Source organism: Tiliqua scincoides, chromosome 9 (genome assembly GCF_035046505.1).
Source record: "Tiliqua scincoides isolate rTilSci1 chromosome 9, rTilSci1.hap2, whole genome shotgun sequence".
Lineage (NCBI taxonomy): Eukaryota > Metazoa > Chordata > Lepidosauria > Squamata > Scincidae > Tiliqua > Tiliqua scincoides.
The window spans coordinates 11,132,640-11,147,826 of record NC_089829.1 but is presented as its reverse complement, the minus strand read 5'-3'; the positions used below and the strand labels follow the sequence as shown (position 1 = coordinate 11,147,826).

The following is a 15,187-nucleotide window of genomic DNA, read 5'->3' as shown; positions in this document are numbered from 1 at the left end:
GGAGTCAGACCATGAGTTGTACACGACAAGTGCAACCCTACTGGCCCTCAGGTTACTGGATCCCTGCCGAACGAGCACCTGCAATACCCACTCTGGCCACCTGCAGTGGCGGTGCTGAAGTACAGCAGAGACCTTGTCAGTAGCTCCTTCTTCTAGCAAGCTTCCACAGTGGTGCCTGTGAGTCTCATTGGTCTGAGAACCTGATCTCTCATATGAAATGTCTTGCAAGTTAATAAACTACTGGCAATGGGCCAACCAACCAAGGGAACAGATACATTTTTTTACTGTCCATGAATGCTTAACTTATCCTGTGCAGTTTTTTTTTTTTAAATCGTGGAGGTGCAGATTATATTGACCAAGAGCAAGTTCAGTTTTATGTGAACCTATGAGCTGTGAGCCTACGACCAAGTGGAGTCATGTGTCCCGTTTTGGGTGCTACCATTTAAGAAGGAGGCAGCCCAGGTGGAGCTCGTTCAAAGAAGAGCAGAGAGAGTTTGGTCAAGCGTTACAGCTGCAGCAATCCTAGACACACTACCTGAGGGCTGTCCATTTGAACCCAGTGGGATTCATTCATTCATTCATTTAATGAATTTATACTCCGACTTTCTCCCACACATTAGGGGCACCCAAGGCAGCTGGCAACATAAAAACACAATACGGAGTGAAAGATTAAAACAATATTAAAACATAAAGCAATACAGCAGGTCAGACCCCAAGGGATCACGTAAAAAATTATTAAAATTACATTCATTCAAAGTGCCAGCCCGTCATGTCAACCGTCAAATGCCTTCTTGAATAAAAAGGTATTGAGGTCCTGCCGAAAGGTCTTCAAAGAGGGAGCCATTCATAGCTCCAAGGGGAGACTATGCCACAAGTAAGATGCCACCACCAAAAAGGCCCTGTTTCTTGCTGCCATCCCCCTCACCTTGTTCATTGGCAGCACAGTTCAAACCCCCCCCCCCCCGACCAAAGAGGATAGGAAGGATTATAAGGAAGGAACCAGTCAGTTACTTCTGAGCAAAACTATGTTAATGGAACTGCTTCCTAATAGTAAGAGCAACTAAACAATGGAAGCAGAACCTCAAGGGTGACTGAGTTCTCCCTTGCTGGGAGTCTTCATGAAGAGCATGACCAGTCATCTCATGGGGATGCTCTGGTTCTGGATTTCCTGCACTGAGCAGAGGGTTGAACTAGATGACCTCGAAAATATCCAACTCTAGGAATCTGGAGTTGGCCAGGTTAAGTAGCCCTGTTGGGAGGGATGTAGATGGTGTGGTGTTTGGGGTGCGCAGTGCATCTAGCTGCAGAGATGGAAGGAAGCCTGGGCAGAAACAAACGTAGAAATAAATTACACAACCTGGAATAATGAAGTGGAGTCACAAGTGCCCCATGAGAGACAATAAATCCCAGCAAATGAATGATTGGATGGTTTATTCAATGCAAACAGAATAACTTATGGCCCTGTTTTCCATAAATAACTCCAGCTCCACTCCTGTATGAATGTGTCTGAGTTGGCACCAACATCTCCCTGTGGACATAAATGCACGAGCAAGTGTTCTCCATCATGGATGAATGGCATTTCACTCACCCCGATTGTTTTATAGGTTTTCTCCAGCGTCAGTATTACATTATTACTCATGGGCATACCTGTGAAGCAGTTGCACAGCTCCAGCTGGAATTAACTCAGCCCCAATGTCTTCCTTTTGTAGATGTCTTACCTCTGTAGTAAATGAATTCTATCTTCAGCTGCAGGGTCAACCTCAGCAGAAAGCAATCCTCAGTGACTGTGGAGGGTTAGGTTTGCAACATAGGCTATGTGCCTTTGCTCTCATCTGCTTTCATTTTTTTTCTCCATAACACAGAGGTGTATCTAGGGTGTGGCAGGAAGGGTCATGTGCCCTGGGTGCCACTTCAAGAGGCGGTACAGTCTGAGCATGGACTTACCTGGGTGGGACACTGGTGGCCTTTCCAGAGCCACTATGAGAGCTGGGGCTGCTGGAAGAAGCAAGCGGGCTGGTGAGGGGCATGCCACAGATCCCTAGGGATCACCTAGGGATCACTAGGGATCACTATCACCTCAAAGATGGTGAGGGGGGAGGAAATAGCTGGGGAAGCTGGGGGGAGCAGAAGGGGCAAGTGAAAAGGAGGCGCCCTCCAGGAAGGGGGATGTTTAGGGGCTCTGGGGGGTGGGGCAAGCTGAGGGCAGCAAGGCCAGTTGGGGGCCTGCAGTGGCTTGGCAGAAGCTGAAAGTCAGCCAGGAAGCTGCTGTGGAATGAAGCCACATTGAGAAGCTGCCGCCACCCTCCTCCAAATCTGGAAGTGACATCACAGTGTCACATGATGTCACGGCACTGTGTGACATCACAGTGTCACATGATGTCTCAATGTCATATAATGCCACGACGTCACTGTCCCAGGTGGCACTGCACCTGGACACACCTCTGCCATCTGCCTACTGAAGATTTAACTCCCTGAATCTGCAGCCCATGAAAGCTAAAATAAAAACGGTTCATCTTTAAGGGATGCCTTGTTTTTCGATTGGCTACAGATGGGCAGGCCTCTCCCTCTGAACCTCCAGTGGTCCATTTGGAAGAAGAGAATTTTGGAAACATCTCATGAGACATTTGCACCTGGTCCCATGGCATCATCACAGGTGATGCCTGAACAGTGTCTCGTTCTCGGGCACATCACAAGAATAGCAGACAAGCGTTGACAAATGCTTCTAGACTTCCTAGATCAGTAGTTCTCAAACATTTCAGCACCGGGACCCACTTTTAAAAATGACAGTCTGTTGGGAAGTGATGTCATTAACCTGGAAATGATATCGTGTTTGGAAATGACATCATCAATTTAATCTTCAAGCCTTGATCAGCCAAAGGTCCCATTACACAGAACGCTCGTGCTGTTATTTTGCATAGTTCAGAATTCAAACATTCCAGCTTGGAAGTCAAAGCTGACATAGACTTGGATCCTTCTCCAACCACACAGCCCTCCCCCTTTTTCAGCATCCCATCTTCCCTCTTATTCAGGGCAAAGCACCATGTCTCTCTCCCACTGGGAGCCTGCCCTGCCCAGCAGCTCTGTATCCTGCACGTTCACTATTTTCAGTGGTGGCTGAGCTAAGTGCTACGCGACCCACCTGAAATTGGCTCGCAACCCACCTAGTGGGTCCTGGCCCACAGTTTGAGAAACACTCTCCTAGATAAAGCCATGCCAGATTTCATAAAAGCAACAAGAATTGGGATACGTGTCTACTGTTGCAGAGGAGTGTCTTGAACCTCCAAACTTTAATCTCATCCTTGCTTTCAGTGGAAGGAGATGATGGAGCTGCCTACATTCGGTCCCTGATGCTTCTCAAGGCCCTCTCCACCTGCTTCCTTTGCACCAGAATGACCCATTGGTAGAGGATCCTGTAAGGAACATCTTCATCCATGTGTCCATGTGCTTCGACATGGATATTTCAAACAGCTGCTGTCTCCATCCTAGGAAACAGAGAGAGATGAGGCACGGTGCTAATTTGAAACAAAATTAATTTTTCACAGAGGCAGCTGCAGCTCTGTTGATAGGTTTGGCTGCCATCTGGCAGGGCTCCACTGCGGAGGGTGGGCCGGCGACGGCAGCCGCTCCAGCCGCAGCACCGAGCTTCCCATTCAGAAACAATGGCAAGTCACGAATGGGTGCGTTTGTCATTTTGCAAGGCAGAGGATGCCTCTGTGAGATGGAATCGCAACAGCCAGAGATATTGAGATGCTAATGGAGATGAAAGTTGGAAGCAGTGCAAGGACATTCTGATGAGCAGCCACACGTGAGACCAGAGACCAGCTTTCCTTGTGGGTCGCAGGAAGGAAACATTCACAACTGTGGTTGGAGAGCAGTACTTGGTCAAATCTTCGGAACTATGTGCATGGCCAGTCTCATGGCTACCTTGTGGGGCTTCCCCAAAGTAGACGTCAGGCATGACTAGCAAGAGGCTAGTCTATATGGTTCCCAGACCAGGTTGTGGGGGACTTGCTGTCACATCAAGAGAGGGACAGGCAGGAGTGTGGTCCAAAAGAGTTACTGGATCAGATCAAGAGCCCATTATTCAGATATCCTCCTCCTGTAGTGGTTTACTAGGTGGGTAGTGCTGGATGTGGAAAAAAATGTCACACTATAGCACAAACAGCCACCACCTGTAGAGCTAGAGCACCACCTCTACTGCCAAGGGGGCAGTAGAGCTAATAAACCAGCAAAAGTGGGTTGTGAGAGATTCCCCTATACAGCTGGAGCCTATTTATCCGCCTTAGTTCCGTTCCATGACTCGGTGCGATTAACAAAAAATGCATTGTGCTAAATTCCATAGAGTTACACAAATACACTGCAGCCTGACACTTCTGGATGGAAGGAAACTAAGGCAGCGGTTATCAATCCCCTCCCCTCTGCACTCAGCCCTCCCTGTTGCCAGTTGTCCCACTGAGCTTTTAAGAGTTCAGCCCTATGCATTTCTACTCAGAAGTAAGTCCCATTGTGGTAAAAAAAAAAAAAAGCAACATCTCTAAAAAGCAACATCATTCCTGTAATTTGTTTAAAAAGTGAATTTCATCAAAATTCTGGATAGCTCTCCTAGGGAAAAAAAACACACTGTTTGTTTTTCTTTCTTTTTAATTTTAGTTAATTTTTTTTTTTCTTTCTCTCAGTCATTCAGGAAGGCTCCAGCTTATTTTATGTTTTGGCAACAGAAGGTAGAAAAAAATATATAGGATATGGTGGAGGGTAATTCTGTTTCCTGTGGCGTCAACCGGGCAACGGCATTTGATGTTGAGTTGAAAAGCACAGGGAGATAAATGTCTTAATTGGAATCAATATTAATTTTGTGCAATTTCACTTCTCCCCATACATCACAGCAAATGCAATTATCCCTCCAGAGCTCTGTCTGAAGCAAAGCCCAGTTGACGAGGCAGGCGCTTGGAGGTGCCTGGGAGACAAAGGATGGGTTTGCGCAGAATTTGTTTCATAATTCAGGACAAAACTGAGCACGTTTTTTGTGTTCAGCAAGATTTGCTGCAAAAAAAATTAAGCAAGGGGCTCCCAAGCCCAGTCATTGGGGTGGTGGAGATGGGGGGACGGGACACAGAAGCAAAAAGCTCCCCCCATAATACGCAAAGTAAATGATTTGGATGATAATTGGATTGTGATTTATTTCAATCCATTGATTCTTGCAATGGGTCCCAACTCTGACATGCCATTAGCGCAGGTTCCTTTTTTGAAGGAGAGAACCAGTGACTCTTCCCCCTTTCATAGAATTGTAGAATTGGAAGGTAACAACAAGGTCATCTAGTCCAACCCCTTGCCTGTAGCAGGAAATTCTCCTAGACCATCTCCAGCAGGTGCTAACCGAGCCTCTGCTTGAAGACCTCCAGTGAGGGAGAATCCATCACCTCCCTTGGCAATCTGTTCTGCTGCTGAACATGTTTTCCAGGGTTTCAAACTATGAATTTGAAACCCTGATGAAGGGAAGTCACATTTTGCAGTATCCTTGAGAACAAAGATACTAACATTTCTGCTTTCTCAGCATGATCCCTTTTCCATTCTGGAGTTGGCACCAAACCCCCCAGTTAAGCCCAATCAGATGGGAGGCAAAAAAATTCCTACCCAGCCCCTAAAAGGGTAACCCGTTAATTTTAGATTACCGTCGCTTCCAGGAACGAACTGAGCTAGATCTAGTGCCTACGCACTAGATCTAGCCAGTTGTCCCGCCCCCTCAGTCAAGCCAGCCAATGAGCTGGCAGCAAGCACTGCTGCCAGCTGATAGGGGGGCAGGCATGGCAATCTTTGCTAGTGCGCCATACAGGCGTGCTAGCAGCCCTTACTGCAAGTATGGGTGAGGTGGGATGTGATGTGTGAACCTCTCATTCAAAGCCCAGAGGACAACAAGGATGCTGCCCAAAAGCTCTGACACACCAATCCTTTCCCTGCCTTGCCTTGTGCAGAGTGAGGGGGGTGGGCCATGAAAGCCCCCAGCTTAATATGGCGGCTCCATATTATCGCAGTGCCAGTGGCATTGCTATGGGGTGCAGTGGGTGCAGGCTGAACTGGGTGATGTGTACAAGGGGGTGAAACCAACTGGCCAAAATTTTTGAAAACCTTGGAATTTTTGGATAATACCAGCATGTTATATATCATTTGATGTGTAATTTAATGCAGAATTAAATAAAACAAATCATACTGAAATAGCTCTATGCTATCAAAAGTTATAGCCAAAAACCCATCAGGGTGGGGCAGTGTTGCGTCACGATGCCCACCGCTCAAGGAGTTGCCCGACCCACTGCATGGGAGGAGGTCCATCGCAGGGGTGATGTGCTAGCAAATTCTAGTGACACCACTGGACAGCGTGCCACTGATATACAAGGAAGTTGTTCCCGAATATTTGGGCTGCCTTGGACATAATTGGGAGCCCTGGAGCCTGTGCTTCTCAGGTGGTACTAAGCAACCTCCTTGCTTGGCTCTTTCTCCCCCCTCTAGATGTTATCGGCAAAACACGTGGATTTTTGAGCGCCGTGAATCATTTGGCGTTCAAGCTTTGGGAGGAAAAAATAAAACCCAAGTGCTGAGTGCCTTGTTTTCCCCCCACTCCATCTAGACCCCCTCCCTCTCCTCCGGTATCTGAAAACGCTGCCTACCGACAAGTAATTAAACTGCTGTCGGCTAAAAAGAGACGCTTGTATCTTGTAGGGAGCTTTATCTCCTTATTAACCACAGAACCACAAAGGAGCACCCTAAAGACTCATTATAGCGTTCACAGCTGATCTGGGACTGTGTGATACAGGGAGGTATTTATGAATCACATTTTGGCAGCAGGTATGGGCAGACGTCTTCTCCTACCCCCCCCCCCCACAAACACACACACACAAAGTGTTGTAGCTGTGGCACCCCCCTTGTTTTCCACAATTCTTTCCAACAATTAATTCAAAGCCACATTCTGATAGCCACCAACTTTTGCTCCTAAGCAGAGACCGAAAACTAATTAATGCATTGAGACTTTGTTCTTGGGGGGGGGGGCTGTGTGACCACCTACCCACTTCATCCCTGCTAGCATTCATAATGCTGGGAGTTGCTGATTACTGGGTGTTTTCTTTGTCATTATCAGCTCAGGCTTCCTCACAATGCCTTTGGAGGAAGAGATAATATGAGCGTCCATTTTGAAGGCCATGCCTGGGGAGATATTTGCACTGGGCGATCAGAAGGAATTTGGAAGCAAAGCTGCTGTGGACTATGAAATATGGGTGCTGAGTCAGGTGTAGTCACGTTCCTTCCCTCCACATACACACACACCCTTTGGTGGGGGCTTCTTTGGCCCCCTGAAATTACCCCTGTGGTCTCCACTTGAACAGGGTTGTCCAGTCACCTGTTTCCTCCTCCCCCCTGCCAGCATCCTTGGCCAATGAAGTACCTTTTTGGGCATCCCATTTTTGGCCAACACCTCTCCTTCTTGACCACTATCCTCCTCTCTCAGTTACATATAGCAGGTCACACATATCCTGAACACATCTCCTCCATCTTAAACAAGGGGCTTCTCCCCATGAGAGATGGTTGTTTCCATGCTCCCTATGACACTCTACTACTCTTCCCCCTGACTCTTTCCCATCCGTCTGTCAGAGTTAGGTAGCCATAATTATGGTTAGCGGCTCGGGCTGTGGCTCAAAGGCTACCTTCAGGGTCAGCTCATCCCTGAGGGCAACTGAAGTGGTTGCTTCAAGCAGAAGATTGGAGGTGGGGGCTCCCATCTCTGCCCACCTACTTGCCTCCACTGCGCCTCCTCTTCCTCCCACTCCCTGGATTGGGAAAGTAAGGGGGGCAGGGAAGACAAGGAAATGTGGAGAGGAGGACAGTGCTGAGGTTGAACATTGGGGAGTGGGAAGAACAGAGGCTGGCACATCATCGGATAAGGGGACAAGTATTTGACATGCCATCTCAAGAGGGTTTGGGCCAGTCCAATTTGCATAAGGAAATCACACCCAAATGCTACCCTCCTGGGAGAGAGGTACATTCTACAGTCAAAGTCGATGGATCAGCCTAGTTGACCTCATTGGGTCAGCCCAGTTGGGCATTAGCTCATGCCCATCACAGAGCCCACCCTCTAATACCAGTAGTACCAATTAGTAGTGCCAATTAGAGAGAACTATGTGCCTACTGCACAGAGAACCCTACTCAACAAATGGGAGCATCTCCCAGAACTTCCTGCACCATCACAAGGTCTCTTTAACATGCAATATTGCATGTTGCACTCAATGTGTTTTCTGTTGCTCTAGGCATTTTTAAAGATATGGAGAGGGGGTGATCAATTCATGGGAACAGCTCAACAGCATCTTTTGGGGCTCAGGACAAACTTGTAACATGGACCACCTCCCACACACATACCGCAATCCCACAAAGCCTACCACCAGCACTGCTTCCCTCTGTTCGTGGGATCAATGTTCCAACTTATGATGGGGCATTGTCTTCTTAATAGCTTTTCCTCCCTCTTGCCTATGCACAAGCAATTCTGGGTGTGGTAGTCCTTGAGAGCACAAGGACTGGGCAATGAGATTGCAGCCCAAGATGGGTCTCCTCTGGATCTCTAGCCCCAATAATGTGTCACTTTCTCTGTATCATGCTTGAACTCTTAATGGGGTCCACCCTCCCAGGACTTATTTCAGGGAAGGAAGACTATTTTCATTGAGACTCTGGAATGAGAAGGGTTAAATATCCCCTCCTTTTGTAAGTCTGAACCTGATTCAGATTCCACCTGTGGCTGTGGAAACACTTATGAATGGCCAAGTTATGTCATTAACCCTAAAAGTAGTTGGGCTCTTCTAGCACAAACTTATGTTTGATTACTAAGAAGAAAGTCTCGTTAAGTTGAACGGGTCTAACTCCCAGATAAGTGGTTCCCAAACGTACCTGAATCACGACATCCCCGCAGACTCCTCAACTGGGCACTGCCATTGTGGATCTCATGGAAACTCGTGAGATTCACAATGGTGGCTGCCAAATCTCACAACATTTTGTGAGATCCAAGATAGCAGAATCTGAACCTTGTGAGACATGGACGCAGCTATCTGGAATCTCATGGAATCTCATGAGATTCAAGATGGCGGTACCAAATCTTACAAGATTTTGTGAGATCCAAGAAGGTGGCACCTGAATCTTGTGAGATATGGGTGCTGCCATTTTGAATCTCATGAAATCTTGCAAGAGGGAAGCACTTGCGGAAACAGGTAGGAGAGGCCACTGGGCACATCCTGCGGCAACCCTATGAATGTGCCGTGATGCCGTAAGTCAACACTATGCACACTTTGAAAACTACTGTTTCTCTCTAGCCAAGCTCTCCTCCCTCCAACATCCCCTACGCCTTTGAAATCCATAATGTTACACACACCGTCACCCCACACACATACCTCTCCTTTGCCCCAACAACAGTTTCCTGAATGATTGCTTCAGTCACTTATTAAACACGGCACTTTGCGTTTTGAAAAATCAGGAGAAGGCTTTGAACATTGATTTTTACCTTAAGGCAAACACATCACTTTGGGGAAATGACTGCATGGGAGGGAGGGGGGAGTGGATTTGATCTTCTTTCTTTCTCCTCTTTAAAAATATGTCCCTGAAATCACAAAGGATGGTATCTCACTCATTAGCCTTTTTTTCCTCCCCTGATCCTTTGGAACATCTTTGTCTGAAAGATTAGAGAAGGGAAACAAGAGGAGGAAGCTAATCTGCAACCAGAATTACTCTGCTTATAGACCTGGGTGGGTTCTGGGGTTTGTCCATCCCTACATCTCATCCTTGGTGACAGATGAATGTTTATTACCATTTACAATAGGAAATCAATGCGAGAGAGGGGAACACTTTCCCCTGAAAATGGGGAGCCCACCTATTGCCCTAACACCACCCCCCATAAGTGACATATGACAGTTGAAGTGGGCCACTGAACCGATGGCAGAATTATGCATTGAGAGTATTTCTATACTGCTTTTCGTCATTCGCAAAGCAGTTTACATAGAAATACAGCATCAACAAATGGTTCTCTGTTCCGGAAGCATTCACATTCTTTAAAAAACAAAATCAAAATAGACACTAGCAACAGACACTGGAAAAGAACCATGATGGGGTGAAGAGGGACGGTTGGTCTCCCCCCTTCTAAATAGAAGAGGACACCACTTTAAAAGGGGCCTCTTTGCCAAATTAGCAGGGGTGAAATCAATTCACCCCTTGAATTGAAATTGAAATCACCAATTGAAATCAATTCAATGTAGCAGGTGCTAGTGATTAAAGGTTGACTGGCTTGGGATGGGTGGAGCAATTTGGCTGCCTTGACCCCTTTTCTAAGAGCTGGTGAAAACCAGGAACCAACAATGGCTGGAGCCAGGGTGCCAACACCGAAAGGGGAAGTGACACTGGTACCTGTCTCCCTCAACATAGGTGCCTGCTCTAAAGGGAAAGGAGATTCAAGGTGAACTTTGCGATTTAAGTTACCAGCCAGCATCCCTAAGCCAGCCAACCCCTCAAGATCAGTACCTGCTTCCACTCAGGTCCTTGTAGACCTCATGGGGCACATCAGATCCCTAATCTGTGCATTATCCCTGATCATGCAGTATCCCTAGCACAAATGACCAGCCTTGCTAAGCTGACACCCCATCTCAAGGAGAGTGCACCAGCAAGGCAGACAGATAAGTCAACTGAACCCCAGTCCTCACCAGGTAAACAGGCAGACAGGACAAACTGAGAAGATTTGCTAACTCCTCATTAAGATAGTTTTCCAGTATACAACCACTACCCAAGTCACCCTCTGTCAGTCTCAGTCTTTTCTAGCTGCAAAATGGGGAGAATAATACCCTCTTAACTTACTGGATTGAATATAAAGATAGCACATGGGAGAAACCGCAGCCCTTTGAAGTGTCGTATACATCCAAAGTGTTCTTGTGAGTCAATGAGACTGCAATCCAATGCACACTTTCCTGGGAGCAAACCTCATTGACTGTAATGGAATTTCTTTTTTGAGTGGACATGAATAGAATTGGGCTCTGACTGAATTGTAGAGGTGGAAGGGCCCATGAGGGCATCTATCCAACCCTCAGCCTGTAGCAAGAAATCTTCCTAGAGCATCCCCAGCTGGTGTCTGCCATGCTGAATTCATTCCTTCATTCATTCAATTTCAAAATGATGTCACCATGATGCTTGAAAACTAGCAGTTTTCTAGTTTCTAGAAAACAAAAAGGGAATTTTCTGCAGTATACCCCTATCATGCCATGTTCAGGACCATTGGTGTATCTGATGGAGGAGTCCACAGGGCAAGTGCTCCTTGGCGAATTGGTTGGGGGCGGTGTCACCCCCGAGCCATGCCACCCCAAGAGCCACCCACTGCCACTGCCTTCCTGTCCATAGGCATTCTCCAAAAAACCAGAAGTGATGTTTTAAGGCCCTCCAGAGGCCTTAGAAGGTGTTCTGAGGGCTGGAGAGGCCACACATGGCCTTTCTAGCCCTCAGAAGACTTCTGGAGGTCACATGATCTTCCAGGCTTGCCCCAGTGTGGCACAGTGGCCAGGACCACCACTGTTCAGGACGTGCCATTTCAGGTGGCTAAATTCTTCAAGCCACTTTCAAGCAATGCCTTGTTCCTATGAGACTTGGTCCTCTGGTGACCCACACAATGTCACAGAAGCCTCTCCTACCCAGAATGCAAGGTAAAGGATGAGGCTTGTCAGACTAATTAAGCCGTTGGTGAAGATGGTTTGTTTGCAATTTATGGATTTGCTTTTACACTCCTCTTCTCCCATAAACGGATCAATAGCAAAACTGACAGCCACTCAGAGCCTCATCTCCTGCTCCCAAGAGAGCAGGGGAAAACTCATTTTACGACAGGTAGAGCAATCCATAATTCTTGGACACAGTTTTTCAATAGGCACTAATGATAACTAATGAGGATTCCCCTTTTCACGGTGACAGGGAGACATACAGGCTCTGGATGACTCAGTGGGGCTTTCCCATATTGCCTGGAAGAGAGATTGCAAGTGGTTCTTGCAATCTCTTTTGCAATCAAAGAGAATCCCTCTGCTTTCCAAATTCCAATTTAGACGAATGATTCCTGGAGGACAAGTCTACTTGCGATGGGGGCGCGGAGAATGCCTGCCTCTGAATACCAGTTGTAGGGAAGCAACAGTAGAAGGAAGGGTGAGAAACCTTCCCCTCCTGCCTGTGGGTTTCCCAGAGACATCTCTATGGACCTCCTTTGGCCTGATTCTTTGTATGTTCTTATGATTCTTCAAGGCAAAACCAAAAGAAGCAGGGATGAAAAGGAGGTTCTGAGAGCCTTACAGTAGGTGGAAATCAAGATTAAAATGGCTGCATGAATGGTCAAGAGTACTGGGTTTGTGTCATTACTTCCGTACAGATACAGGGCTACCTCTCCACCTCAGAATTGTCTCCTTCCATCCAATCTCACATCTCCAAATCCATCTCTGATATTTTCCATATTATTATTTCATAAGAACATTAGCTTTGCCGGATCAGGACAAGGACTCATCTAGTCCAGCTTCCTGTATCTTACCAGAAGCTTCTGGGAGCACACGAGACAAATAAGAACCATGTAGCCTTGCCTCCACTCCCCTGCACCTGGCATTCAGAGATAGGCTACCTTTAAAACCCAGAGGTTGCATATAGTCATCGTGACTTCTCACCTGCGATGGGCATTTCCTCCATAAATGTGTCCACTCCCCTTTTAAAGGCATCTCGGCCAGGTGCCATTGCAATGTCTTGTGGCAAGGGGTTCCACAGATTAATTGTGCCCAGACTAAAAACATCTTTCCTTTTCTCCATTCTAACTCTCCCACCAGTCAATTTGAGTGGATGTCCCCTGGTTCTGGAGAAAGAAGAGAACTTCCCTCTATCCAACCTTCATCGGCACCTGACACTCCACCTGTCCAAGTTGAAAATTGTCATCCTCTCTAGTGCTGTTTTGTTCATTTACTCCTTATCCACTGACACTGTCATCCTCTGCCCTGTAGATCAGGCACATAACTTTAGTTTTCTCTTTTACTCCTCTCTCTCTCTCTCCCCTTTGTCCCCAGTTCAGTCCACTGTGAAATCAGCTTCTTTGCTCCATACAATATTGCTAGAATTCTTTGCATTATTCCTTCTTATTTCAGGAACTTTTTATTATATGCTGTGGACTTGTACCAAAGCGAAAAAATATTGGATTTTGATACACCAGGCAAATGCAATTGATACTTAAGGTAAATCTACAAATGAAACCAGAAGGATTTTTTTGTTGCTGTGGTTGTTTGTTTGTTTTTTTAATACTTGATTATTCGATTCTGAAAGATTTTGACACTATATTTTTATATATGACGACTGCCGCAAGACTACTGTATGCTAAGTACTGGAAGGTTTCTGAGATACCTTCAGTTGAAGAAGGGAGGGTAAAGAAATTGGACCTCGCTGAAATGCACCTCGCCTTAAAGCACTTTTGCACCAACATAAGGGGAGATGTGGGATCCGCGCCAATGTGGGATCCGGGGATGGGTGAGTTGCGTCAGTCAAGCTTGGTCAGCGCAGGGGTCTGGGGGGCATGGGGAGGGTGGGGAGGAGGGGGGAGGGAGGTGTTTCGGGGCAAGGTGAGGTTGGGCATCGGCAGTTCCCTGGGGTGGGTGGGCAGGGAGCAGGAGGCGGGGTCAGGATCCAGATGTTATGCCAGATCTTAGCCCCATTCCTAGGCGACCTAAGGCAGTCCTGAGCTGCTCAGATTTGCGCCACTGATTGACAGCCCAATCCTATCCACCCTTTCCTGGGAGTAAGCCCCATTGACTCTAATAGGACTTACTTCTGAGTAGACGTGCATAGGATTGGGCTCTTAGGTGGCACAGATCCGAGTGGACCCACAGGGGCTGCTTTGGCTTTCTCCAGGGTAAGGGAAGAAGCCTCCCCTTGCCTCATGCTGACCCACAGCAACCCAAAATTTTGGATACAGAACAGGCCCACTAGCCTGCCTGTTCCAGTGCAAGTTAGGATTGGGCTGCCGGACGTTCAGTTAAAAAATTCACGTCACGGCACACAGCTACAAACCCATACTGTCTTTTTAAGGCATGGAGAAAAGGAACCACAGGCAGAAGCCATTTCAGAATCCTTGGGGGGGATCTATCCCCTTCATCCATCTCTGCTTTTATACTGTTGGGATAAGCTGTACTTGGAAGTCTCAAAATGCTCTTTCCATTTGGGCTGCTATGGAGAGTGGAGATTAATCACAATGGATCTGGAAGCGAAGGGCTCTTTTCGGCTTGTGTTTTCTTGTTAATTCCCTTGATTTTTTGTGTGTAATATTTGCTGTTGGGGAAAGGAAGAAAAAAGAATTAAGTCCTGAGCTACTTATGATTGAAGTGGTGTTGAAATCATTAATTAACCTTCTCCAATAAGTGGCAGTCCCATAATTAAGACTGACAGAGCCAAAGTCTAGCAGCTCATTTGGAGCCCAGCGCTGTTCCTGACGCTTTCTGAGGGATGCAATGCAATTGAGAATATAGAGGCCAAGCTCAGTCATTTAGAATAATGTTTAGTCCTACTATGGAAGGAGAGGTGTTCATGTTGCCCAGGTTGCCCTCATAAAACACGCGAGACAGGGTGACTTCATATGACATCAGGACATGTTTATTGATCAGAAGAAACACCATTAATGAATGACTGCTGTGGGTCAAAATTTTAAACACCCCCCAGAGTTTTAACACTCCCCCAGAGAGCAATGCCCAGAATACCCCCCAGGGGTGTCCAGGAGGTGGTCTGAGGTGCATGGTTGGCAACCTTAAGTCTCGAAAGACTATGGTATAAGCCTACAGCACCCGGTATTCCCAGGTGGTCTCCCATCCAAGTACTAACCAGGCCTGACCCTGCTTAGCTTCTGAGATCAGACAAGATCAGGCATGTGCAGGGAGGTGCATCACATGGCCTCCCCTACCTACATAAGGCCTCCTGGAGGTCCTGTAAGCTGTTCTGAGGTATGGGGAGGCTATGTGTGGGCTCCCCAAGCCTCAGGACTCCTCCCGCACACTCTTCTGAGTGCCCACCTGCCCCAGTATCCACTGTCAGGGTGTGGTTTGGCACTCTTCAAGGTGTGGTAGCTGGGGCAATGTACCTCCCCATCCCTCTCAGCTTCACCAGAATGCTATTTGGCCCATTGTAT

The 15,187-nt window shown here is 47.2% G+C and overlaps 1 pseudogene; it reads right to left on the bottom strand.

Moving 5' to 3' along the window:
• Positions 1 to 14,834: 14,834 nt before the first annotated feature.
• On the bottom strand, positions 14,835 to 14,953 carry LOC136660810 (5S ribosomal RNA; annotated as a pseudogene).
• Between the last annotated feature and the right edge of the window lie 234 nt (positions 14,954 to 15,187).